This window comes from Pseudophryne corroboree, chromosome 5 (genome assembly GCF_028390025.1).
Source record: "Pseudophryne corroboree isolate aPseCor3 chromosome 5, aPseCor3.hap2, whole genome shotgun sequence".
NCBI lineage: Eukaryota > Metazoa > Chordata > Amphibia > Anura > Myobatrachidae > Pseudophryne > Pseudophryne corroboree.
This window is the reverse complement of record NC_086448.1, coordinates 390,159,557-390,185,612: the sequence shown is the minus strand read 5'-3', so window position 1 is coordinate 390,185,612 and position 26,056 is coordinate 390,159,557. Positions and strand designations below refer to the sequence as shown.

General features: G+C 44.8%; 1 protein-coding gene across 2 annotated transcripts in view; it reads left to right on the top strand.

Annotated features, from left to right (window-relative positions):
• The window catches only part of TRIO (trio Rho guanine nucleotide exchange factor), a 1,426,902-nt gene that overhangs the window by 237,057 nt on the left and 1,163,789 nt on the right, over positions 1-26,056 (top strand). The window lies entirely within an intron of this gene.

Sequence of the window (26,056 nt, the reverse complement as noted above, 5' to 3'; positions counted from 1 at the left end):
TTTACTCAAATGGGGGTACAACAGAAATACAGTCACATAAGAGAAAATGCTACAATCAATGGATACATACGTTAATTCGCCAGCGCCACCCGGTTCTTGTCCTCAGTCAATCTGGATAGATGACCTTCAGAGAATGTGTCTGACCGGCCAGGAGGCTTTGGTTTTATACATTAGTCCAAAGCATGAAACAAAAGAAACTGTAATCTCTTCACCCATAGGTCAAAGTACTGGTCATTTACAGTACAGGAGGGGTCATAGGTCGGTTTGAATAGGTGGGCGATGCCTGGTCCAGGTGCACTTGCAGATGTTCTCCACTGGGTTTCCGCCGAATATCAAGAGTACAGTAAATACAGTGTTATATTAATATTCTGTTCCTGCGCATATCTATGCGCAGCAGCGTGCTATCTTCTGCAAACTGCTACCGGAATATTGCCCTTGAATGACTGTACAGCTGGATACCAAACACCACCTCTTAACCTAATTCTGTCCCCTCATATCCTGTAAAGACGAATCCCTCTGCTGTTGTACCTTTGAAGCAAATGTAACTTGCTGGTGTGGTGCATGTAGGCTATGTGTAAATTATGTGCTATGTGGATTAAATATGAGATATGTCTTTGGGGCTTTTCCATGTGAATGCATATGCTACTGTATTTACTCATACTACGCGCTAATACGCAGGACCTTGTGAGCCAATATACGCAATGTGCGAGTATGTGCACGCACGGCAGAACAGGCACCCGCACGGAGGCCACTCTGTGTGGTGTTTGCACGTGATGCGTGTGTCTTTAATATTTTCTTATTCGACAGGAGACATTAATGTCTTCAAATATGTAAAGGAGCATTACAAAGAGTTATCAAGGAATTATTTATTAAAAGCACACTGTTTAGGACACGTGGGCACTCGCTGAGGCTGGAGGAGAGAAAATTCCGTACGCAACAGAGGAAAGGGTTTTTCACTGTTAGGGCAATAAGGTTTTGTAATTCCTTGCCAGGGAAGGTGGTAATGGTGGACACTGTAAATGCATTTAAAAGGGGATTGGATAAATTTCTGATTGTAAAGGATATCCAAGGTTACAACATTTAAAATATTGACGTTGTTAATCCGGTGGTGACATGATTTGTAGTTGTCAACTAGTCATAAAGCATTCTTCAGCAGGTACAGTAAAACCAATTCAACGTAATACAAAATACAGGTTGAACATGTTGTCTCTTTTCAACCTCAATTACTATGTTATATCTGCAGCATCTGCTTTGTTCTGTGAACTGCTCTATTGTTAAGATGGCTGCTCCCTCTGCGCAGGTGTGGGCATGGGGAGGTCTGGACAGTGTGGCACTGGGGCAGTACATAAAGGAAGATCTGGATACATGATAGCATGAGCATTTTTGCCAGTCTGACATCAGGAAGGGTGCGCCATAAGTAACAGTTGCTTGAGAGATCAGTGGTTTACCTCCAAATTCGTGGGATAGAGAACTGCATGGATCTCTCTTCTCCTCTGTATCATCCTGCAAAACATTTTAAATTTAGAAACATAAATAAAAGAAATTAAAAAGCAATGATTTCCATTTTACCTTTCAGAGTTTTTTTTTTTTTGCAGTACTCATAGGTGAAATGAGATGTCCAGGGTTTGTCTGGATTCCCAACAGACATGCTAAAATATGCTTAGTACGCCTAACACATCTTAAGAGATGCTTGATGTGAGCATATGGGGTTCTTTTAATCACCCGGACACTGAGCAGATAAAACAAAGTAATGTTTTCTTTATTTCTTCTTCAGGGTCCATGATCTCCACATCGGGGGTAATTCCAAGTTGATCGCAGCAGGATTTTTGATAGCAATTGGGCAAAACCATGTGCACTGCAGTGGAGGCAGATATAACATGTGCAGAAAGAGTTAGATTTGGGTGGGTTATTTTTTTTCTGTGCAGGGTAAATACTGGCTGCTTTATTTTTACACTGCAATTTAGATTGCAGATTGAACACACCCCACCCAAATCTAACTCTCTCTGCACGTTATATCTGCCTTCCCTGCAGTGCACATGGTTTTGCCCAATTGCTATCAAAAATCCTGCTGCGATCAACTTGGAATTACCCCCATGGTTAACCTTGGGGTATACTTGGTGGAGACCAGGATCAGGCACCGAAAAGCAAAGCTTTTTAGCCTCCTAGGATGCACTAAGTCCCTCTCCCGTCACCCACAGCTCAGGCTCTTCTGATTTTTGTTTGGAACTGGTCACCAGTGAACAGTGGGGCTGCATGATGTAGCCCAAGCTCTTAAATATGAGTGTTTTTACTGAGCAAGCAACGCTAGGCAGTCCATGGGATGCCAGCGCTGCTGCTGCATTATCCCCACCGGTGCTGTGAAACCAGCCACAGCTAGGTGATTTTGGCAGGACCCTGGCACCTTCCGCTAGCAGAGGCACACTCTGGATTTCACCTGGAATCATATGGGACAAGGTAAGGTTGGTTCCCTCTTGCTGGACTTGCGAGAGCGCAGCAGTCCTATACATCCAATTTCGGGAGACGGACTGGTAGTGCTGACGTGGTTCCAGACCATGCGTGACCTTGTGCTCTACTAGACCACCAGGGCTTAACGTTACTAGCACTGGGGAACATTATTACAGGCCAGGGAACCGGTGGTGGATGTCAGCAAAGGGAGTTCAGTGTTTCCCCAGCAGCCCCCTCCCCCACCCCAGGGCGCCATTCCTCTGAGGTCTCCGCCCTTCTTCCTCACAGAGGTGCTGGACAGATATCATCACAAGAGCTCTGCAGGTCTCCGGTAATGATGGGTTTGGTTTCCCTGTATACCTCTCCTTGGAGTCGTGTTATACACAGTGCTACTTCCTACCAGCTCTCCTCTAATAGCTGAGTAGTTGATATCAGTGCCCACTGCAGTTAAATTGTATTTATGCATTTTATGTATCTTATGCGAAGTGCTACTGTCTGTACTTCTTTCTCTTTACATTATATTGCTTTTCCTGTACCTTTATTATTACAGTAATCCTTGAATACTGGTGTGTACAGGGTTTACTCTGCCACACATTGCAAATTATTCTATTTGTGCAGGCTCATTCTCAGTAACCTGCTGATCATTACTATATTTTGTGTGTACAGTCCTTGTAGTTATGTCTTAGCATGTCAGCTAAATAGACTGGAGCACCTACTTTTGTATTATGTATTACCTGTAACACAGATGTTTTACTTCAGGATTTATTACAGGATGGTTTGTGCCCCCGGGCCTATCAGCTCCCCCAGCTCTAGCACAAGAGCCTCCATGGGCCTCTTTTTCTAACATGCTGGCTTTAATTTCTGACCATATTGCAACCCCCATCTGTGGCTCCCCCTATGGATCTCCCATAGCTATTACATCCTGTTTATCAGCCCATAGCAGCCCCACCCGTCCCTCCTCACTGGTTGAACTTATTCTCTAACTCTATATAAAGTCTTGCTGCTTCATCGGCTGCATTTCATAACATGTTACAGGGCCAGGTGACACTGCCTATAGCAGTGATTTTCAACCTTTTTCAAGTTGCGGCACACCAGCCAAGATCTTAAAATTGCCAAGGCACACCACCAGTAACACTCCCCCCCACAAAAAAACCCCACACATTGGTCTACACGGGGATAAAACACACACATTGGTTCCTGCAGTAATTGAACACATTGCCCCCCCCCCAGTAGTGCCACACATTTGCCCCCACAGTAATACCACACATTAGCTCCCACTGTAATAATACAGATTTATAGTAATGCCACACACCTACCCCCATATTAATTATACACACCTGACCCCATAGTAATTATACATGCCTGCCCCATAGTAATTATACACACCCGCCCCATAGTACTTATACACACCTGCCCCCATAATAATGACACACACCTGCCCCCCAGTAATGCCACACACCACACACCTGCCCTCCATAGTAATGCTACACACCTGCCCCCCCCCATAATTCCACACATTGCCTGCCTGCCCCCACCCACTGTAATTACACAGATTAATAATATATATATTTTGATATACAGATACACAGTACCTGTACAAAGGGAACCTGAAATATTTCCCTCTCAGTGGGGAGAAGTGACAGCAGGCAGCACGGAGCGAGGAGCAGCAGTGGGCGGGCAGACATGAATGTGACGGCCTGGGTAGCATTGCGCTGCACTTCCGTGAAAACAGGCTTGCTCTCACGGAAGTGTAGCGCTGTGCTACCCGTGCACTGGGTTAGTAAAGTCGGAAGTCATCTGGCGGCAGCGGCGGGTCTCTAGCGGCGCGGAGGGCACCTCTGGCTGGCGGCAGCGGCGGGTCTCTAGCGGCGCGGAGGGTCCCTGGTGGGTCGGGCGATGGCGGCACACCTGGCAATCCCTCGCGGCACACTAGTGTGCCGCGGCACACCTGTTGAAAAACACTGGCCTATAGCTACTGCTGCTAAGCGTACTGTGCCATTCTCAGTCTATGCCACTCTCAGATTCTGAGGAATCTTCTGCTGCAGCAGATCAGGCTGAGGTCTCTAATGCAGACTCCCCTCTGGGAAGGAAGAGGTACAGTCCAAATTTAATGTGGCTGCTTTAGTTAGGGAGGTTACTGAACCGGCCCTAAAATCTAAGGATCCTCTATGTAAATGACAGAATGTGGTGGTAGCAGAGTTTCCACACTCATATAATTTCTCTGAGGCTGTGAATGAGGCATGAAACATTCCTTGCAAAAAGTTTACGGTTCCAAAAAGGCTAATGTCCTTTTATCCGTTACCCATTGCTGATTGTACAAAATGGAAAAAAACACCTACTGTTGATGCTCATGTGACCCGTTTAATGAAAAGCTCAAGTTGGGCCTACAAGAAGACCACCTTATACTGCTGGCTGATCACATCTGTGATTCTGCTGAGTATCTTTGTACGGCTACTATGGACGTCGGCCAGGTTAGTTTCGCTGCGTTCTTGGCAGGCGGAGGCAGAGTCCAAACGAGGAGTAGAAGCGTTACCTTACGCTGGTGAGATGTTGTTTGGTCCTGAATTTGACAAATGGATTTCTCAGGAAACTGGGGGAAAGTCTGTCTTCCTACTATTGCCTACACAGGTTCCTAAACGGAAATACTCTGGACCAGCGTTCAAATCTTTTAGACCTCAGTCCTTTACAGGCCTTAATAGAGGAACAACATACACAGTAGACGTGTGGTATAGGATGTGATTTTCAACAAACCACTAACCTTTGTCAGGACGCTAAGACCACCGACAAGTCAGTGGCATGACTGGCTTCCAGCCCATCTCGGATCTTCAGTTGTGGGAGCACGCCTTCAGGCGTTTCACTTGGCGTGGTTTCAGACCACAGATGGGTGTTTCCGCAATTTAGTGTTCAAAGTTTACATAATAGAGTTTGATTGTCTTCCACCAATGCGAGTTTCCAAGACAGGTCTACCTGTGTCAGAAGACAAAAAGGCGGTTCTGCAGACTGCAATTCAGTCCCTCGTAGATTCCGCAGTCTTGATCCCATGTCCAGTTCACCAACAGGGCCAAGGTTATTGTTCCAGTCTTTTTATAGTACCAAAGCCGGATGGTTCTGTCAGACCGATATTGAACCTAAAGGTGCTCAATCAGTACGTCACTTACTACAGATTCAAGATGGAATCCCTGCGGTCAGTGATTGCAGGTTTAGAACTACAGGAATTCAGTATTTCGCTAAATGTCAAGGATGCATACTTGCACATTCCAATTTGGCCACCGCAACAGGCATACTTATGGTTTGCAGTACAACAAAACCATTATCAATTTCGGGCAGTACCGTTTGGCCTCTCGTCAGCACCTCGGGTATTCACAAAAATGATGTCTGTGATGTTAGCTCATCTCAGATCCCTGGGAGTGATAATAGTTCCGTACTTAGATGGTCTGCTCATCAAAGCTTCGTCTCAACAGATACTCCTTCAACATGCCTCACTAATGTACAATGTACTAGTTCAGCAGGTTGAATTGCCAACTTCAAGAAATCAAGCCTGATTCCATCTCAAAGAATTAAATTCCTAGGAATGATTCTCGATACGGTGGATCAACGAATTTACCTGCCAGAACAGAAAGCACAAAGTATTCGTCATCTCATACAGTTGGTGCTCAAACCACGGACCGTCTCAGTGCATTTGACTGTTAGGAAAGATGGTGGTGTCATTCGAAGCACTCCAATTCGGAAGATTTCACTTATGTCTTTTTCAGCTTGATGTTCTCACACACAGTGGTCAGGCTCGCATCTACAAATTCATCAGATGGTGCGGTCGTCTCCAAGGGCCAGAGTATCACTACTTTGGTGGCTGCAAGTTCACAATCTCACCGCAGGAAAAAGGTTCGGAGTCTGGAATTGGATCATTCTGACGACGGACGCAAGTCTCAGAGGTTGCGGAGCAGTAGTCTTAAATTGTCAGCTTCAGGGTCTATGGTCAGACCGAGAAAGATTACTGTCAATAAATGTCCTGGAACTCAGGGCGATTTACGATGTGCTGCGACAGACGAGCAGTGCACATGCTCCAGTTTCAGACTGTCCAGGTTCAGTCAGACAACGCAACAGCAGTCGCATACATCAACAACCAAGGAGGAACTAGAAGTTGCATGGCCATGCGGGAAGTTGGTCAAATCCTGAATTGCGCCGAGAATCACCAATTGATATTGTCGGCAGTGTTTATTCCGGGAGTGGACAACTGGGAGGCGGATCATCTCAGCCGTCAGGATTTTCATCCAGGAGAATGGGCGTTAAATCCAGAAGAGTTCAAGATGTTGGTCCAGCGGTGGGGTTACCCACAGGTGGATCTAAGGGCATCTCGCTAAAATCATCAAACACCCCAGTATGTGCCCAGAACAAGAGATCCAAAGGCAGTGGCAGTGGATGCTCTCACAATAGCGTGGCCATACAGCCTTGTGTATCTGTTTCCACCATTTCCACTGCTTTCTCGGTTGCTAAATCGGATCAAAAAGGAGTCCACGACAGTCATACTTGTGGCACCTCATTGGCTTCAGAGGGCGTGGTTCTCTGATCTCTGCGGGCTACTTACAGATGATCCTTGGCCGCTTCCGCTATGTCCGGACCTGCTGCAAGGGGTCCGTAACTTTACCCCGATTTAGCGCGGCTGTGTTTGACGGGGTGGCTGTTGAAACCGCCCTCTTAAGACGAGAGGCCATTCCAGAATCGGTTATACCAACCATGTTACGTGCTAGAAAGCCAGTTACGGCTGCTCATTATCACAGGATTTGGCGTGCCTATAGGGTGGTGTGAAGCTTTGAAGTTTCTGACCTCTTTCAAATTATCCCGTCTTCATTGCTATTTTTACAGACTGGGTTAGATGGAGGACTACGTTTATCTATACTAAAGTCGCATGTCTCTTCCTTGTCAATTTACTTTCAAAGGCGTTTGGCTCTTTTGCCAACATGCACACTTTCCTGCAAGGTGTCCTCAGAGTAAAACCTCCATTTATACCACCTACAGCGCCATGGGACTTGAATCTGTTTTTTTTTTTTTTTTAATTCAGTAATTTTTATTGAGATTTTAAAATTTGTAGAAATACAATTACAAAATAAACTGAAAATTCTGTAGCAAGTGCAGGTATACGTGGCAGAGTATAGAATATACAACAAAAATTGCAAATCAAGAGGACACTTGACATACGCTTCAGTATAAGTAGATTGTCTTCCCATACAAAAGTACGCAGAGGCCCACAGGCGCCATGTGAGCCCATACATTCTATCCACAGAATAAAATGGGGAGTACCTAGTCCCAAACACGTCACCATAAAGACACATCATTGTTAAGTATAATCCAATAGGATATAAAACGTCTGCCAAACAGCCACAAAAAATAAAACAAAACCCACAAAAACAAACCACCCCTGTAACCCCCCACCCTGTATAGCCTACCCCCAACTCGGGTATACTTGGATCCCTAAACCCCCACCCCCTTCTCTAACTACCCTAACTAGGAACCCCCCCCCCCCCCCCTCTTTATTCCAAAAGGATAATAGGACTCAAAACTAATAGGAAAAATAAACTAATGACCTTAAGCTAGGCTAAGTCTGGCTCTCCCACAGAAGGATACAGCATTCCTCCCATATAGCATACTGAGCATAAATAAACGTATAGCATAGATAGGAGAAGATTCATATAAGAAAAAAATTAATAATATAAATAAATATACATTCATTCATTCATACATACATACATACATACATACATACATACATACATACATACATACATACAATAAAGATATACAAATAATAAAACAAAAATACTGGTAACAAAGATGAGAATCAATCCGGCCAGGCCTCCATCGTGTGCAATATCACAGTATCAGTCTCGTCTCTGGTTATCCAAGGATGGACACAGCGGGGCACAAAGTACTTAAAGGATAAGTCCAGTAACCTCCCGCCAACGCGGGGATGTACCGAAAGATATTTGAGGCATGGGAGTAACGGATCTGGAAATATCACCACCGGCAGCGAAGGTGTAGAACGGATCTTCATAAAGCCCATATTGGAGTCTCGACACCCATGGACTAAGGCAATATCCATAACAGTTGGAATCGCATCCCTCAGGAAGGAGAAATCCAGAAGCTGCGACGGGACGCCATGAGCGCAGACCGTAGTGAAAGAATGCAAAGGTACAGCTACCACATCTCCGAGCTTTGTAAGGAGCCTCTGCGAAGAGGCAAAGATTGCTTGAAGGATTTGCTGCACAGAATTAGCCATTGGTAAGTTGTGAATTCAAGGCAAACAGGAGGCCCGTGGCAAGATGGCGGTGGCTAGCACACCTCCAGAGCCTACCAATAGACCTACAGTGGGAGCCACCAGCCAGATGACCACAGAAGCAGGGAATAACAAGGAGACACAGCCGCAGCAGTAGTATTGTCATGCTGGAAAGACCGCATCCATCACCCAAAAGGCGTCGGAGCAGACAGGGGATCCGTGCTGCAGCCGAAGAGGACAGCAACAAGATGGCGGCAGCCCGCGCCCAGCACGCCCCAAACACAGCAGCAGACAGGCGTATGTTGAGGAGAAGCCACTTGCAGGGGTTACACACGATCCTGGAGAACACAGCCGGGAGACAACCAAGAGGCAGCACACAGGTATGTATAATATCCCCGAACAGCCGCTGGAGCTTGAGACGAGACACCAAGCCGCAGTGTGAGAAGGCCCGGCTGCAGAGATCTCTGTAAACTGACAAAAGGCACCACACAGGAACCCTCCCTGGAGCTCCTGGTGATCAGCAGACAATACACCACTGCAGAACCGAATCCAGGGGAGAAAACAGCTACAAAAACAGGATATATTCAAGGATTTGAGCGGGAGAGCCAGCAAAAGCTCCCTTCACCCAGCTACTCCAGGCCACGCCCCGACTTGAATCTGGTTTTAGATATTTTACTGTCTTTAATTTTTGAACCTTTACAACAAGTGGATGTTAAGTTTCTTACTTGGAAAACAGTAACATAGTAACCTAGTAACTAAGGTTGAAAAAAGACAATTGTCTATCGAGTTCAACCTATTTGTGGTCTCCTATGCAGTCTTATTATATGACTAGTTTTATGTTAGGACTAGTTGCATTAAAGTTAATATATATGCCTGAATATCTTTATCCAATAGGAATTTATCTAACCCATTCTTAAAGGTGTTGACTTGCAAGCCTTTCCTCGTATTCGAGTCTCCATGCCCTTGATTAGTTTGGTTGCCCGCCTCTGAACCATTTCTAGCTCCAGGATATCCTTTTTGTAATATGGTGCCCAAAATTGCACACAGTATTCAAGATGAGGCCTCACTAGGGATTTATATAATGGGAGTGTAGTACTCTCGTCCCTTGCATTAATTCCCTGTTTTATGCATGCTAATATCTTATTAGCCTTCTTTGCTGCACTCCTACTTTGGGTACTGCTGCTTAATTTGTTATCTATGTGAACCCCTAAGTCTTTTTCCAGTACAGTGTTTCTCCTAGCCTTAGCTTCAGCAAGGCGTGTTTCAGAATTGGCGGCCTTATCATGCAAGCCACCATATCTGGTGTTTCATGATGACAGAGCGGAACTTCCGACGAATCCCTCTTTCCTACCAAAGGTGGTAGTATCCTTTCACATCAATCAACCAATCGTAGTTCCGGTATTATCAAAGTGCAGGAACTCCAGCTACTTTGAATGTGGTTCGCGCACTACGCGTTTATGTAGCCCGAACATCAACAGTACATAAACTGAGACATTGCTTGTTCTCTACGATGCAGTCAAGATGGGTTGGCCAGCTTCCAAGCAGAACTTGTCCAGATGGATTAAGCTGACCATATGTCAGGCTTACCTTCATGCTAGGTTACAACCGCCTACATCAGTTTCAGCTCATTCCACACATTCTGTGGGAACTTCATGGGCAGCAGGTCGTGGAGCTTCTATGGCGCAACTTTGCCGTGCTGCTACATGGTCATCGGTGCACACGTTTGTGCGCTTTTACTAGTTTGATAAGTTTGTGTCATCAGCATCTAACTTTGGCCGTCTAGTGTTACAGGTGCCAAACAGCTCTCCCAGCCAAGGGGAAAACTTTCATCCACTAGGGGTCCCAAGAGTACTCCAGTGACCCCTTGTTGATGAAAAAAGAAAATAGGATTTTGGTACTTACCAGATAAATCCTTTTCTTTGAATCCACAGGGAGCACTGGACGCCCACCCAAAGCAGTTTTTACCTGTCTTGTGGTAAGTGGAACTTATGGTAACACATTCTCACCGACTTGTTCAAATGTTACGCTGATATCTATTATTGTGCCAACTGTTTAGTTGTCTGTTACGTTATGTGTTAACTTTTATTGTTGTCCGTTATGTTATAATGTATGTAATTATCCATTGTTCATCCTCTCTATTGCTCCTGTTCGGCTCAGTAAAAACACTGAGGTACCTTTGGGAGTATGGAGGGGGTGGAGAGTTACTAATTTAAATATTTAAATGTGACTATCCCTGCTAACGCCCGTCCATATCCCAAGAGTACTCCAGTGCCCCCTGTGGATCGCGAAGAAAATGATTAAAATCCTATTTAAGAACTATAGTGCTTGTCTATGCACTCTAACCCTGTATATCCTTATCCATTAGGAATTTATCTAGCCCATTCTTAAAAGTATTAAGAGTCCACCATTACTATACCCTATGGCAGGGAATTCCAAATACGTATTATCCTTACTGTGCAGAAACCTTTTCACCTCTGTGTGTGAAATCTCCTCTAGCCTAGGCGGGTGTCCACGCGTCCTCTGTGATTATTTTACCAAAATCAGATCCCCCTCAAGATCTGTGTATTGTCCACTTGTATATTTGTAAATGTTAATCATGTCTCCTCTTTTCCAGAGTGGACATGCCAAGTCTTGCTAACCTTTTCTCGTATTCCAGCGTCTGCATCCCCCTTTAATTAGCTTGGTCACCTGACTCTGAACCTTTTCTAGTTCCAGGATATCCTTTTTGTAGTATGGTGACAAAAATTGTGCACAGTATTCAAGATGTGGCCTCACTAGGGATTTATATAATGGGAGTATAATACTCTCATCCCTTGCCTCAATTCCCCGCTTTATACATGCTAATACCTTGTTAGCCTTCTTTGCTGCAATCCTACTTTGGGTACTGCTGCTTAGTTTGCTATCTATGTGAATACCGAAGTCTTTTTCCAGTACAGAATCCCCTAACTTTACCCCATTCAGTTTGTAGGTGTTTTTGTTATTGCTACCAAAGTGCATTACCTTACATTTGTTTGTATTGAAGCTCATTCTCCATTTTCCTGCCCATGCTTCCAGTATACCTAAGTCGTTCTGGGGAGACTCTGCATCTCCCTCCGTATTTATAACCTTACAAAATTTGGTATCTTCTGCAAAAATTTACACCATGCTCTGATCTACTGCAAGATCGTTCATGAAATGTTAAACAATAACAGTCCAAGTACAGACCCTTGTGGCACACCACTTAGTACTTCAGTACAATTTGAAAAAGTTTCATTTACCGCAATGCGCTGCTCCCTATTATCTAACCAGTTTTTGACCCAAGTGCATATTGTACTCCCTACCCTAGTTCTTGTAGCTTATAGATAAGTCTCATGTGCGGTACTGTGTCGAAAGCTTTAGCAAAGTCTAAAAAGATTACATCCACCTCCTTACCCTGATCAAGGTTAGCACTAACTGTTTCATAGAAGCCTAATAAGTTTGACATGATCTATCCTTCACAAATCGATGTTGGTTCCTATTTACCTTATTGGCTTCGAGGAACTTCTGTATACTATCCCTTAGAAAACCTTCCAGTATTTTCCCCGCTATAGATGTAAGACTAACTGGTCTATAATTACCTGGTTCAGTTTTACTTCCTTTATTAAATATCGTTACTACTTCCACTATACACCAGTCTTTGGGAACTATGTATGATGTGAGTCCTTGAAGCTTAATAATAGTGGTCTTGCTAATTCAGAGTGAAGCTCCATAAGAACCCTTGGGTGAATTCCATCGGGACCAGGTGACTGACTAATCTTAATTTTTTTTAATCTGTTACAGGCTACCTCCTCACTTATATAAGCATTTAGCAGTTGGACATTATCCATGTTGAGATTGTGTCTTAATCCCTGTATCTGGTCCTTTCTTGTGAAAACCGATGAGAAAACCTTGTTTAATTTGTCCGCTATGTCATTATCGTTTTTGACAAAGACTCCCAGCTTGTCCTTTAGAGGACCTATACTCTCTCTTTTTTTTAATCTTTTGCTGTTGATATATTTAAAAAAAATTGGGGGTTTGATTTGCTTTCTTTTACTATTTGCTTTTCAGTTTCTACTTTAGCCGCTCTTATTTCTTTTTTGCATATTTTGTTACATTCCTTATAATGCTGCAATGACTCAGTGTTTCCTATTTGTATTTTTTGAATGCTCGCTTTTTTTTGCTAATTAGTTCCTTAATCTTTTTGTTAAGCCAAATTGGTTTGGAATTTTTGGTCCTACGTTTGCTGCTCATGGGAATAAAATTGCTAGTGTTTCTAGCGAGCAGTGATTTTATTACCTCCCATTTCATTGTAGTATTATTTCCTTGAAACAGAATTTCCCATTCAATATCCCTTAATGCTTCCCTCAACATGTCAAAGTTGGCTTTGCTAAAGTTTAGAGTCCTAGTTGAGCCAATATAGGACTACTTATGAAAACTGATATTGAATGTGACCATATTTTGGTCGCTGTTTCCCACAGGCTCCCCTACTATAATATTTTATATCCATTCCCCATTGTTAGTTAATACCAGGTCTAAGGTTGCATTGTACCTAGTTGGTTCCTTGATTAGTTGAAGTAAGTAGTTATCTTTTAGTGTGCTTAAAAACATATTACCCCTAGCAGTATCACATGATTTGTCCAATTTATCTCCGTATAGTTAGTCTCCCATCAATATTATGTCTCTTACTCCTGCTGCTTTTTCAAGTTGCATCAGTAACATTTCCTCATCAGACACATCAATACCAGGTGGCTTGTAGCACAGCCCCAATAATATCTTTTCTTTCTTTTTCTTCCCCTTACCTCCACATGCAATTTCTACCCATAATGTCTCAACAGTATTTACAGTCCCCTCGTGAATATCTTCCCATATATCAGGTTTTAAAAACAACTTTACATAAAGACATACCCCTCCACCCCATTTATTTAATCTGTCTCTCCTGAACAGCGTATAACCCTCTAGATCAGGCATGCCTAAACTGCGGCCCTCCAGCTGTTGAGAAACTGCACATCCCAGCATGCTCTGACACAGCTTTAGCATTCTCTGACTGCATGCTGGGATATGTAGTTTCACAGCTGGAGGCCGCAGTTTGGACATGCCTGCTCTAGATTGACTGTCAAATCATGAGATTCGTCCCACCAAGTTTCAGTAATGCTATAATATCATACTGTTTGCCTTGCTGCAAGGACTTCTAGTTCCCCATTTTTTCCTGTAAGGCTTCTAGCGTTTACATACATACATTTTAAGATAAGTATTTCCCCTAGTGCTAGGGACATCCTTTTCTATATGCAGTAATGATGACCCATAATTGTTTAGTTAGTGTTTTGGCAATATCGTTGGTAAAACCCTTGTTTGTACCCATGTCAATACCCTTATCGGCTGCTTTTTCCCTCCCCCCTTCTCCACCCCCATTTTGTTGGGATCCGGTCTGAAGATTGACAGTGTCTAGGTCGACAATGTTTAGGTCGACAGTCACTAGGTCGACATGGATGGAAGGTCGACAGGGTTTCTAGGTTGACATGTGCTAGGTCGACAGGTCTAAAGGTCGACATGAGTTTTTCACTTTTTTTTTTTTGTGTGGATTTTTTCATACTTAACGATCCACGTGGACTACGATTGGAACGGTAAAGTGTGCCTAGCGGAGCGAAGGCACCATGCCCAAAGCATGGCGAGCGAAGCGGTGCACTAATTTGGGATCCCGGTCACTCTACAAAGAAAATGACAAAAAAAATATTTTAAAAATCCTCATGTCGACCTTTAGACCTGTCGACCTAGCACATGTCGACCTAGAAACCCTGTCGACCTTCCATCCATGTCAACCTAGTGACTGTCGACCTATAGTGGTCGACCTAAACATTGTCGACCTAGACACTGTCGATTTGATGAACCACACCCATTTTGTTCACTACCTCCATCCCCACTATTCTCACTGCATGACCCGTAGTTTCTAGCTAAACCCTCCCCCTAGTTTAAAAACTTCAACCTTCTAACCATCCTTCACCCCCCCCCCCCCCCCCCCCCCCCGGCACCGCTGCCCCCTCCACATTCAGGTGCAATCCATCACAACAAAAAAAGATGGCGCCTGACTGAGAAGTTCCAAGAACACGAAACCCTCTTTCCAACACCAGACTCTAAGCCACACATTTACCTTTCTAATCTCCCTCTGCCTTCCTTGGCTAGTGTGTGGCACAGGTAATAATTCGGAGAATATTACCTTTGATGTCCTTGCCTTTAGTTTCTTGCCCGAGTCCCTATAATCTTTCTTAAGGACATCCCACCCACCACTATCTTTGTATTTGGTACCAATGTGCACTAAGATGCTGGGTCTTAACCAGCCCCTCCCAACAATCTTTCTACCTTGTCCGCGATGTGCCGCATCCAAACGCCCGGGAGACAACAGGTGCCACAGCCAGACCTGCTACGGCCTGGGTGGCTAAAGCCATTGGAAACTGGGCAGGTGCCCTTAAAAACAGTTTTCTTCTGAAACAACCATGGAACAACTAACTTTAATTGCCAACATCAGAGATGTCACTTATTATATTGGGGAAGCGCCTCTGGATACTGCTCTAATTTCCTCTAAGGCTTCAGCTGCTTCTGCATCAGCATGTCGTATTTTTTGGCTTTGTTCCTGGAAGGCAGACTCTGACGCTAAGAAAGCCTTGGAAGCACTTCCATACACAGGCAAATTTCTTTTTGGCTCAGAATTGAACAAGATTGTTAATAACCTAGCAACTTCTAAAACGGCTTACCTCCCCTCAGCCTACTCCACTTGGCATCGGACTTAGTCCTTTTGTCCTCAGGTCAGAGGTCCGTACTTCCCTAGACAGTGTCACCCCACAAAGGTTTCTAAGCCCAAACCCAAACAGGCCTTGGAGGCTAGACGCCCAACGACCAGTGGTCTCATCATCCGATTGTCAATCTGAAATTAGTGAACAAATACCTCGAAGTGGCCAGATTTCTAATGGAAACCATTCATTCCAGTGTACTGGCTATGCGGCCTGGGGATTTTATCGTCTCCCTGTATAAACAGGATGCATACCTCCATGTACCTATAGCACGCTGTCATCAACAATACCTTTGATTTGCTTTCCTCCGTCAGCATTTTCCATTCCATGCTCTACCCTCCGGTCTTCCCAGAGTCCCAGGGTGTTCACCAAACTCATGGCAGTGATGCTGCTCATCTTCAATGTCAGGGAATATGTATACTCCCTTACCTGGACTACCTCCTTCTTCTAGCACGTTCACCAGAGGTCCTCCGCCATCATCTCCAGGTGACAGTGTCATTTTTTTCAGAGTCACAGCTGGCTGATCAACTGGGCCAAGGTCTCTCTTGTCCTGTCTCAGAGGATGCTGCATTTTGGAGCTCTGCTGGATGCTCACGTGAAACGCATCTTTCTCCCTCTGGACAAGATTGCTGCACTGTGTTCGCGCATTTGCAGTCTACTTCACAGTCGCAGGGTATCATTTCAATCAGCAATGCAGACCCTGGGCTCCATGGTATCCGCCTCCGACATGGTGGAATATGGCCAATTGCATTCCTGATTGCTCCAATGCCTAATACTCACCAGGTGAAATGGACAACCCCAGCAGATCAAGTCTCAGACTTTGGATCTGCCTCAGTAAGTCCTAACGTCCCTGTCTTTGACAAGGGTCGCCCGTTCTGGGTTCCACACTGCGTTATTCTAACCATGGATGCCAGCCTCTGTGGTTGGGGAGCTGTCAGGGGCAGCCACTACTTTCAGTGCTGCTGGTCCTCAACAGAGAGAGATCTTCCAATAAACGTCCCTGAACTTTGAGCAGTTACCGGACCCTACAGGTGGCTCAGGACCTTCTTCGCGGTTCGCCTGTACAAGTACAGTCAGACAACGCCATGACCGTGGTTTATATAAATCAGCAGGGGTGCAATTGCAGTGCTGCATCAATGCAGTAAGTAGTACGGATTCTTGACTTGGCAGAAATCCATCTTCCAGCTATCTCCTCGATCTTCATCCTGGGGGTCCTCAACTGGGAAGCAGACTTCCTCAGTTGACAGGATGTGCACGCCAGCGAGTGGGCTCTACACCCAGATGTCTTTCAGCTTCTGGTGCACAAATGCGGTCTGCCAGACTTGGACCTCATGGTCTCCAGACACAGCCACAAGGTACCCCTGTATGAGGCCCAGACCTGAGATTCGTATGTAACCTTCGTGGATGCACTAACAGTCCTGCCTGATTTTTAAATGGCTGCCTTTAGCAGCTCCCTGCTAAAACAGCCTGCTATGCCACTACCATGTGAATAGATGCCGTGGACATGTCCACTGCTTCTATTCACATTAAGAGGATTCTAGCACCTCCGTAGGTGCTGTGTAGTCCCCATCAGTGATGCCACGGCTGGTGCACGCCCCCATTAGTAACATAGAAGGGGCCAGACCGCAGCCAATAGTGATGCCGGCGGGGCCGTGCCCCTCCCTGTTTGTCCACACCCCTTTTTCAAGCGCACACTTACAGCCCCACACCTATGTGCCCCTGCCCTGCCCCAATCCTAGGGGAACACTACTTACAATACATCCTGATAGAGTAACTAATTTTGAAAAATATTCTTTGTGAGGCCATTCGCCTTGAAGATGAAGTCAAATAATAAAGTCAATCTTGAAATGAAATAACTTAGTTTTAAAGACCAAAACGTCACCATAGAAGTCATGATGTATTCCGTAAACATGTGTCCCACCCCAGTTACTGACGCATTTCATCTTCCATCCCCCAGTACCAGACACATTTTATAATGTTTGTACAGTTTTTGTAGTCTGATAAAGTTCACATTGGGCTCTATTCAATTCAGCGCAAATTGAATAGGGCCAGGAGTTATTCAATTAGGCGCAATGTTATGTCCGACTAGAGGATCTGTTGTCACAGCTCTCCTGGGGTGCAAGCATTAATCTTACAGAACTACTGGCACAATGCTGTTTTCTGCCCTTAGCACTTCAGAAACAGCATTGCGCCAGGCACTTAAGTTTGAGAATACTGGTTTTCGTGACTAAACCCCATCTTTAAGCTGTAAGAACTGATAATGTCAATTATTATCTTCAAACATAAAGCTATACACTATTACCGTGGAGCCGCTATGGCCGCTAGACTTATTATACACACTACGGACTAAGTACGCTATTTGCGCACCGAGTACCGTATGGGTACGCACTTAGCGTAGCAGAAGCTAAGCCGTGGGCGCGATGCACGAGCAGCACGTACGCTCACGGATTCATGCTGCGTACCAATCACGCTATTGGCGTACTGAGTACCGTACTGCTACGCTATTAGCGTAGCAGACGCTGCGCCGTAGGAGTGATACACGAGCGGCACGGACGCTCACAGAATGATATACAGTAAACCTTGTTAATGAAATAATGTAAGGATATACTTATACTCTAAACCTTAGTAGTCAAATACTGCAATGATGTAACGCCTAAAAACCTTAACAATACTTATGCTGTTATAGCGATTGAGACGCTAAGAAAGCTCTTTGCAGAAAAGTGAAAACACCACACCGGTTTGTGTAAACCACTGGGGTCTAACCCCGCAGCGGATTATTCAGAGAAAAAGGGGAAAACAGATACAAGTTATACACTACAAGCTAACATGGAAATCTAACAGAATAACAGAGAATAATGATGAACAATGGCTACAGAGAATATACATACGTGGGGAATCTTTCACAAGCGCGACCTGGATCCAGTCCTCAGCTATAAAGGTAGAAAGCCTTCAGAGTCATGAGACTGGCCAGGCAACAGTGGTCTTTATATACACAACATACATTCACAATACAATGGTACCTGTAATCTCATTGTTCATTGGACACAGGAATGTGTCTCTACATTACAGCAAAGGTCATAGGTGGATTTGAACAGGTGGGCTGTGTCTTTCCCCAACTGCTCTTGTGGGTGGTATCCTCTGGATTCCCGCCGCATGTGTAATTTACAGCAAATACAGTTAATGTTCATAATCTACTTCTGTACATAACTATACACAGGAGCGAGCGATCCTTTCCTAACTAACACCGGAATGTTACCCTTAAAATACCCTACAGCTGGATACTAGACACCACCTTTCATCCTTTATCTGACCCTTCCTATCATGCAAAGAGGAATCTCTCTGTCCAGGAACTGTTTAAACTAATCATACTCGCTGACATGGTCTAGGGGAATAATATTTACAAAATGCACTATTTGGGTTAAATATGCTACGTTCGAGTCGCACGCTACATGCTCACAAACTCCGCCGTAAATACACATCTCATGCGCACGAGTCGCTGGAGCGTCTCTTACGCAACTTGCGGGTATGTGTACGCACGGGGGACCAGGTGCACGAGCAGCGTGCGTGTGCATGAGGGGTTAGTACAAGGGATATGTATCATGATATTTTTCGACTTTGACAGAACATAGTTTACATAGTTTACATAGTCTACATAGTTTAGTATCGCAGGCGATATTAAACTGTGTAGAGTAATTCAGACAAGGATGTTGAGTCTCTACGGAATGATTTATCTAGACTAGAGGTCTGGGCAGACAAATGGAGAATGAGGTTCAATATAGACAAATGTAAAGTTATGCACTTTGGGACTAAGAACAGTAGGGCAGCCTATAAACTAAATGTGGAAAATGTAGGGATAACGTTAGTTGAAAAAGATTTAGAGGGTGCTCATCGATAATAGACTTAGTAGCAGTATGCAATGTCAAAATGCAGTTACAAAAGCAAATAAGCTGTTAGCATGCATAAAATGGGGAATGGAGACTAGGGATGAGAGTGTAATCTTATATTGTGTACAGTTCTGGGCACCTCACTATAAAAAAGATAGCTTGGAACTCGAAAGGGTTCTGAGGTGAGCCACCAAAATGGTTAAGGGCTTAGAGGCACTGACTTATGAGGAAAGACTTAAAAGGTTAGATTTGTTTACACTGGAAAAGAGGGGACATTATTAATATTTATAAATACATAAAAGGACAATACAAGGATTTATCAGAAGATCTGTTTATCAAAAAAATGCTACACAGGATACGGTGTCACCCCCTGAGGTTAGAAGAAAAAAAATTGCATACGCAACGGAGTAAAGGGTACTTCATAGTAAGATCAGCAAGAATTTGGAATTTTCTGCCAGAGAAGGTAGTAATGGTTGACTCAATAAGTTTAAAAATGGACTAGATAAATTCCTAATTGAAAGAAATAGCCAAGGATACAAGATTTAAATTATATAACATTTTACAATACAGGTTTAACTCGATGGACATGTGTCTTTTTTCAACCTCAACAACTATGTAACTGGTATTCTCCAACATAACAGCACGCTGAATTGAATAGCTCCAGGAGCTACTATCTGGCGCTATTCATTTTGCTCTGAATTGAATGGATCCCATTGTCCACCAAATACTGTCTTGTCAGTAGTACATCTCCATTCCGGAATGTAGGCTTGCTTATATTCTTTTGTCTCTTCGTGTAATCCCAGACAGACTTGATGATGTTGAGATCAGGGCACTGTGGGGCCCTATCATCACTTCAAAGCCTCCTTGTTCTAATTTACACTGAAGATAGTCCTTAATGACATTGGTTGTATGTTTGGGGTCACTGTCCTGCTGTAGAAAAAAATTGGAGCCAGTCATATGCCTTTCTGATGGTATTGCATAATGGATAAGTACCTGCCTGTATTTCTCTTGCGTCCTAGAGGATGCTGGGGTCCATTTTAGTACCATGGTGGTATAGACGGTTCCGCAGGAGCCTTCGGCACTTTAACACTTTTCAACAGTGTGAACTGGCTCCTCCCTCTATGCCCCTCCTCCAGACCTCAGTTTAGAAAATGTGCCCTGTAGACTGGATGCACACTAGTGGAGCTCTGCAGAGTTCTGCTAGAAAAAGACTTTGTTAGGTTTTTTATTTTACAGGGAAGCTGCTGGCAACAGCTTCCCTGCTTCGTGGGACTTGGGGGGGGGGGGGGGGGGAGTAGGAACCAACTTCACAATTAGTTCAATGGTTCTGCTTCTGCTGAAAGGACACCATTAGCTCCTGAAGGGTACTGAACACAGCCCAAGCCTGGCCAGCGTTCACTCCCACAGCACTGCCGGCACCCCCTAACAGAGCCAGAAGGCTGTTGAGTTTATTACCGGGGTCCTCCGGTCATTGTTGGCGGCAAAAAAGGTACAGCGCAGCGGCTGAAGCTGCGCGAGCATGCATCTCAAAACACACACAGGGTTCAGGGTGCGGAAGGAGGCACCCTAAGCTGCATGGAAAATCCTTACTCTCACTGGCGAAACTGTAAATACATGTATAGCCACTAATTTACAAACCTCAGCCAGTATAAAAATCATTGTAGCTGAGGCAGGAAGGCGGGGCTTCTCCTCAGACTTGCCAGACACTCACTCTGCCATTTTCTCATGCAGGGTCACAGAGAAAAGCTGACAGACACTATTCTCCTCATAACAACGCTGAAACAAGTACCATGGTGTTATAGAGAGGGGGGTGTGTGTGTTTATTACATTAGGTGAGCGTGCCTAATATTGAAATAAAGCGCTGAAGATTTTGTATAATAAATATACATATACAATTCTCTTCATATAGGGCGCAGTGTGTGAGCTGGCAAATCTCTCTGCGTTTCTCTGACAGATTTTAGTGTGGGTCTGTCACCGATAGCTCCCCTGTATGATTGTGGTGTGAAAGTGCACGTTTGTGACATGTCAGACAATGGAGAGAGCTCTTCCCCCTGAGGAAGCCATTTTAGATACACAGGTGTGTAATTTGGTGGCCCTTCCCTCACGGAAGGAGACAGAGTGGGTGAGAAAATTACAAAGTAATATGTCAAAGCTTTCTAGAAAATTCTCTTGAGTCTGAACAACAGGCAAAATACTGGAGAAAGTCAGTGCAGGATGTACTATTTGCTGATCCCTCCACGTCATCCACACGGACCCCTCAAGTTCCCAGAAAAGTCACTTGCGCAGATTATGCAAGGTGACACAGATTCCGACATGTCAACACTGGGGATTTGAGAGGGGTGGACCCCAAATTAGCAAAAAGCGTTCAATGTATGATAGTTGCTATTAGGGAGGTGTTAGAGATTACAGATTCAACACCTGAACCTGAGGAAAAGGCTTATTTTAATTTAAATAAAAAGCAGGTCCTTTTCCTCCATCAAAGGAATTGAATACATTCTTTAAAAATTCCTGGTCAAACCCAGAAAAGAAATGTTATATTCCTAGGAGAATACGTTTGGCGTACCCTTTCCCTGAGGAAGACAGGAAAAGGTGGGAGTCAGCCCCTATGGCAGACACCTCAGTTTCTAGGTTGTCTAAGAAAATCGTTTTACTGCCCCAGGGTCGGCTTCATTAAAGGAGCCTGCTGACCGTAAGTTAGAGACGACCTTAAAGTCCCTTTATATGGCTACCGGAACGTTACTCAGGCCCACCATGTTGGGTTATTAGGTTCCAAAGCCGCAGCTATGGCGGTTTCAGCTCGCAGAGCACTGTGGATTCGCCAGTGGAATGCAGATGCTGAATCAAAGAGGGATATTGAAGCGCTCCCCTACAAAGGTGAGGCGCTATTTGGGGACCAGCTGGATATCATGATTTTGACGACTACCTCTGGTAAATCAGTATTTCTCCCTTATGCAGCAGAACCTGCAAAGAAAGCATATCATTCGCATACGATGCAGTCCGTTCGGCCCAACAAACAAAAAAAGAAAAAGCCAAAGGTACCCCCTTCTTTGTAGGAAGAGGGCGGGGAAGAGGTAGGAAACCTACAACTGCACCAGGATCGCAGGTTCAGAAGTCAGCAGCTGCTCCTGCTACAACCACAGCAAGACGCTGAGGCTCCCCTACGTGAGTCCGCTCGGGGGCACGCCTACAACTCTTCAGCCAGATCTGGGTACAATCAGATCTAGATCCTTGGATACTACAAATAGTATCCCAAGGTTACAAGTTAGAGTTTCAAGATTTCCCCCCATGCCCATTTTTTAAATCAGCCTTATCAGTTTCTGTTCAAGACAGAAGAAATTTACTGGAAGCAATACAGAAATTGTCAGGAAAAAGTAATTACCTTACTTCCTGGGCTACAACAAGAAAAATTATTTTATTCAAGCCTGTTTGTGGTTCCGATGCCGAACGGCTCGGTCAGACCGGTTTTAAACCTAAAATCGCTGAATCTTTGTCTAAAAAGATTCAAATTCAAGATGGAGTCCCTGAGAGCAGTAATCAAAGATGCTTATTTGCATGTTCCCATTTACCCTTCACATCAAGCATATCTGAGATTTGCGGTTCAGGACTGCCACTACCAGTTCCAGACATTGCCATTCGGACTCTCCGCGGCACCGAGAGTATTCACCAAGGTGATGGCGGAGATGATTGTTCTCCTTCGCAAGAAAGTAGTCAACATAATTCCTTACCTGGACGATCTCCTGATAAAAGCGAGATCCAGGGAGAAGTTAGTGCAAAACACTGCACTATCTCTGACTGTGCTTCAACTGCACGGTTGTATCATAAACCTTCCAAAATCACAATTGGAACCAACAATGAGGTTATCATTTCTGGGAATGATACTGGACACCGAGGTACAGAAAGTTTTTCTACTGGTGGAAAAGGCTCTGGAGATCCAGAGGAGAGTCAAACAAATTTTGAAACCAGCACGTGTCTCGATTCATCAGTGCATTCGCCTGCTGGGGAAGATGGTACTGACCTACGAGGCTCTACAATATGGCCAATTCCATGCCAGGGTGTTCCAGTGGGATCTACTGGACAAGTGGTCCGGATTGCATCTACATATGCACCAGAGGGATACTCCTGTCAATGAAAGCCATAATTTCGCTGCTGTGGTGGCTACAAAGTTCTCACCTCCTGGAGGGACGCGGATTCGGGATTTAAGCCTGGATACTAGTGACCACGGATACAAGTCTCCGAGGTTGGGGAGCAGTCATACAAGGGGAAAGCTTGCAAGGAAGATGGTCAAGTCAAGAAACACTTCTTCACATAAACATTCTGGAGTTGATGGCCGTTTACAACAGCCTTCTACAAGCGACGCATCTTCTTAAAGATCGTCTCCTACAGATCCAGTCAGACAATTCAACAGAGGTAGCTTACATAAACCGTCAGGGAGAAACGGAAAGCAGAACGGCAATGGCAGAGGTGACAAAAATACTCCTCTAGGCAGAAAGACATACAAGAGCTCTGTCAGCAATCTTCATTCCGGGAGTGGACAACTGGGAAGCAGACTTCCTCAGCAGACACGATCTCCATCCAGGAGCATGGGGCTTCCACCAAGAAGTATTTGCGGAGGTAGCAAGTCATTGGGGCGTTCCTCAAGTAGACATGATGGCATCTCGTCTCAACAACAAGCTTCACAAATATTGTTCCAGGTCGAGAGACCCGCAAGCAATAGCAGTGGATGCACTGGTGACCCAGTGGGGGTTCCAGTCAGTATATATGTTCCCTCCATTTCCACTAATACCGAAAATTCTCAAAATCATCAGAAGAACAAAGGTTCATTCAATTCTCATTGTCCCAGACTGGCCAAGGAGGGCTTAGTATCCAGATCTTCAGGAGTTACTGATAGAGGATCCTCGGCCTCTTTCTCTTCGAGAGCGCCTGCTTCAGCAGGGGCCAGTGGTTTATCACGACTTACCGTGGCTACGTTTGACGGCATGGCTGTTGAGCGCCAGATCCTAGCCCGAAAGGGTATTCCCAACGAAGTCATTCCCACACTTATTCAGGCCAGTAAAGAAGTAACGTCTAGACATTATCACATTTGGAGAAAATATGTATCTTGGTGGAGTTTCAATTAGGACGTCTTCTATTTTCTACAGGCTGGTGTGGATGCAGGGTTAAGATTGGGATCTATCAAGGTCCAAATTTCAGCCTTGCCCATTTTCTTTCAGAAACAGTTGGCTTCCCTTCCTGATGTTCAGACGTTTGTGAAGGGGGTTCTGCGCATCCAAACTCCCATTTGTTCCTCCTGCGGCACCATGGGATCTTAATGTGGTGTTGCAGTTCCTTAAATCATATTGGTTTGAACCTCTGCAAGAGGTGGAGTTGAAGTTTCTCACTTGGAAAGTGGTCATGCTGTTGGACTTGGCATCAGGCAGACGAGTGTCTAAGTTAGGGGCTTTGTCTCACAATTGCCCTTACTTGATCTTTCATGAAGATAGGGCTGAACTGCGAATGAGTCAGCAATTTCTTCCAAAGGTTGTGTCGTCTTTCCATATGAACCAACCTATTGTGGTGCCAGTGGCTTCTGACACCTCAGCTGTTTCAAGGTCCTTGGATGTCGTCAGAGCTTTGAGGACTTATGTCACGAGAACAGTTTGGATATGGAAACCAGAAGTTTTGTTTGTCCTGTATGACCCAACAGGATTGGGTGTCCTGCTTCTAAGCAGACTATTGCACGCTGGATCAGATGTACGATTCAGCACGCTCATTCCACAGCAGGATTGCCGATAACGACTTCGGTAAAGGCCCATTCTATAAGTAAAGTGGGTTCTTCCTGAGTGGCTGCCTGGGGGTTCTCGGCAGTGCAGATTTGCAGAACAGCTACTTCGTCAGGGGCAAACACGTTTGCCAAGTTCTACATGTTTGACATCTTGGCTGCTGACTACCTTCAATTTGGTCAGTCAGTATTGCAGGAACATCCGCACCTTCCTGCCCATACTGGGAGCTTTGGTACATCCCCATGGTACTAAAATGGACCCCAGCATCCTCTAGGACGTAAGAGAAAATAGGATTTTAATATACCTACCGGTAAATCCTTTTCTCAGTCCGTAGAGGATGCTGGGCGCCCGCCCATTGCTCCTTTTTCCTGCATTGTTTTTTCTTCTTACACAAGTTATCACGTGTTAAGTTGTTAATTCAGCAGTTGCTGTAAAGTTATTCATGCTCGTTGGCATGTTTGGAGTTGTATGCAATGTTGTGCGGCATGGTTGAGCGGTGTGAGCTGGTGTGAATCTCGCCACCAGCTTAATATCCTTCTCTCGAAGTTGTCCGTCTCCTCGGGCACAGTTCCTATACGGAGGTCTGGAGAAGGGGCATAGAGGGAGGAGCCAGTTCACACTGTTGAAAAGTCTTAAAGTGCCGAAGGCTCCTGCGGAACAGTCTATACCCCATGGTACTAAAATGGACCCCAGCATCCTCTCCGGACTATGAGAAAAGGATTTACCGGTAGGTATATTAAAATCCTATTTTCTCAACTTAGAGGACACCATTAATCCTGACCAAAATACCCCAACTCCATTTGCTGAAATTGAGCCGCAAACTTGCAAGGAACCTCCACTATGCTTCTCTGTTGCATGATGCACACATTATTGTACCGCTCTAAAGCCCTTTGGCAAATGAACTGACTTCTGTTACAGCCA